Below are 2,987 nucleotides of genomic sequence, written 5' to 3' on the forward strand. Positions count from 1 at the left end.
GAAAGTGACGGACAGCCAAGTGCACCGCCAGCAATTCTCGATCGAAGGTAGAATAACCCGATTCTGCCTTGGACAGTTTTCTGCTGAAGAAGGCCAATGGGCGGGGCGAGCCTTTAACCACCTGCTCGAGTACTGCACCAATAGCGACGTCGCTGGCATCGGTGGAGAGAAGGAGAGGGGCGTGTGGGATAGGAAAAGTGAGAGCCGCAGCAGTTGATAGGGCCTTCTTTGCATTGCAGAAGGCTGCTTCTTGAAGGGGACCCCACTTCAGGTCCTTTGGCTTGCCCTTGAGGGAGGCGTAGAGGGGAGCAAGAGTGGCGGCAATGGCTGGCAGAAAACGGTGATAATAGTTGATCATGCCCAAGAATTCCTGCAGAGCTTTGACGGTCGAGGGCGTGGGGAAATTCTGAACGGCTGCTACCTTCTCAGGGAGGGGATGGACTCCTTCAGGAGTGATACGGTGCCCTAAAAACGACACTTCGTTGGCGCCAAAGGTACACTTGTCGTACCGGACTACAAGGCCGTTTTGCTGCAGGCGGTCGAGCACGATGCGCAGGTGACGGAGGTGTTCCTCTTTTGAGGAGGAGAACACAAGTATGTCATCCACATAACATACACAGAAAGGGAGGTCCCCTTAGATGCCATCCATGAGACGTTGAAACGTTTCTCCAGCATTACGAAGGCCAAAACAGGAGTAATTGAAGGTGTATGTGCCAAACGGAGTGGTGATGGCGGTCTTGCGGATGTCTTCTGGGTTCATAGGCACCTGATAATACCCCTTCAGGAGGTCGAGCGTAGAGAAAACCTTTGCTTTGTGCAAGTAGGAGGTTACATCGGCAATGTTTGGGAGGGGGTAGTGATCCGGTTCTGTTTGCATGTTCAGGCGCCTGTAATCCCCGCACGGACGGAGGGAGCCGTCTTTCTTCAGAACGATGTGTAAGGGTGACGACCATGGGCTGGAGGCCTTTTGGCAAAGGCCCATTTTCTCCATTTCGGCGAACGTCTGTTTGGCGGCTGCCAATCGTTCTGGTGCCAGACGTCTGAATTTTGCGAAGACTGGGGGTCCCGTCGTCTTGATATAGTGATAAATACCGTGCTTGGCAGGAACCGTGGGCGTTTGGCGAAGTTCTGGACGGAAAACTTCCGGGTACGACGTGAGGAGGTGGGCGTAGGCATCCGTGGGTGCGCTGATGTGGAGAGCGAGGTTAGAGGAGGCGGGTTGAAGAGGTGTCGACAAGTACGAGTCTGCGTTGACCAATCGTCGGTGGGCGACATCGACCAGAAGGTGGAAATGAGAGAGGAAATCCGCACCGAGGATTGGCATTGTGACGTCAGCAACGAGAAACTTCCAATTGAATTTACCGTTTCCGAACGATAATGTGAGGCTCTCGTAACCGTAGGTGGGTATCGCAGATCCGTTGGCAGCTACCAAGCGGACGTCGGCAGATGTAGACAGACTACGTTGTGCCTTGAAGAGTTTCCATGGCAAAAGAGAACGACAAGCACCCGCGTCTACCAAACATCGCACGCCCGTTCCTGTATCCTGTAAAAAGAAAAGATTAAAAACATGGGAGGCCACCGCCACAAGCGATGGCCTACTTACACGTTTTTTGGCCACTGACAATCTTTGGCACATTTCTTCGCGGTTGCCCCGAATCTGAAGTGGTAGTAGCAAAACTGCGGCAGATGGGAGGTAGTAAGTGGCTGTAGAAGTCGTTAGTTGGGGCGCGAGCGATTGGTGGGTGGTGGGCGGCTTTGTCGCCGCCTCGGCACGTCACGGGGTAGGCGTGTATGTCCTACGGCATTCATGTCAGCTTCGGTTGACGTTGAATAGGCATCCTCGTCGTCAGGGGTGGAGGCGTTGATGGAGGTCTTGAAGTGGCTGTCCATAAGGGCGTCGGCTTTGGTCATCAAGTCCTTTATGGGTAAACTATCGACATCGGGTATGGCAGCGCGCACAGGTTCAGGTAAACGGCGTATCCAAAGGGCACGGAGTAGGTTCACCTCACGAGGAGAGCCGTCTGCGGCAGGTTGAAGGCGAGCGATACTGGTCATTTCCCTGAGAGCAAGCGAAGCCCTTTGGTCCCCCAACGGTTGTTGCGAGAGCTGAAAAAGCTTTGCTATACGGGCAGCTGGCGACGGCGAGTACTGCTGCAGAAGGTATGATTTGAGGTCGTCATACGCTATTGGGGTGTCTCCTTGTTCACAAAGCCAGTCGGATATTTCTGGGAAGGTGTCCTCGGGTATCGCCGCGAGAACATAATCCGCTTTGGTGGTTGAGCGAGTCACGCCCCTGATACGAAACTGGACTTCTGCGCGCTGAAACCAAGCAAACGCCTCTCCGCTGGCAAACGATGAAAGTTTGAATGGAGCGGCCGCAGCACCAACTGCCGTAGAGTCCGTCATAGTACCAACGATGAAGGGGCGAGGGGTGGAGGTGGAAGGCGGTGTGAGCGAGTCGACTTCCGGGGTCACCAATGTGACGGGCCGAGAAAGGATGTAAACTCAAAGGCAGATTGGAAACGACTGAGTTATTTATTAAGGAACACTCTTCTTTATATACAAAATCTCAAGGCAACAGGACATGACCTGTTCGAGAGACAGAATAATGTTACTGAGCAAAACGGAGACATGATCATTCAGGTTCTTTTTAGTGCAAGGGAAGAGCGCAGATACAAGCATAATATATACAAAATAATTATGTACAATTGTGTGACACACGGTTGGTACAAAGTAAGCCACATGTCAACCAGGAACACATTACAATTAAGAAACAAGCTACTATACAAGGGTAAAAACAAATGAAGTATAAATTTGTAAGAAAACCTTTTAGGCAAGTTAAGAAATCGGCAAGATACCAGGAATCTCAGAAGTCATGGCACGCAGAATAAAGCAACATACCAGGATAATTGATTTCAACCATTTCATGACATTCTACACTAATGAAACTATACATTTCTTGACATTCCATACGATAAAAACTATAT

Source organism: Palaemon carinicauda, chromosome 32 (genome assembly GCF_036898095.1).
Source record: "Palaemon carinicauda isolate YSFRI2023 chromosome 32, ASM3689809v2, whole genome shotgun sequence".
Classification (NCBI taxonomy): Eukaryota; Metazoa; Arthropoda; class Malacostraca; order Decapoda; family Palaemonidae; genus Palaemon; species Palaemon carinicauda.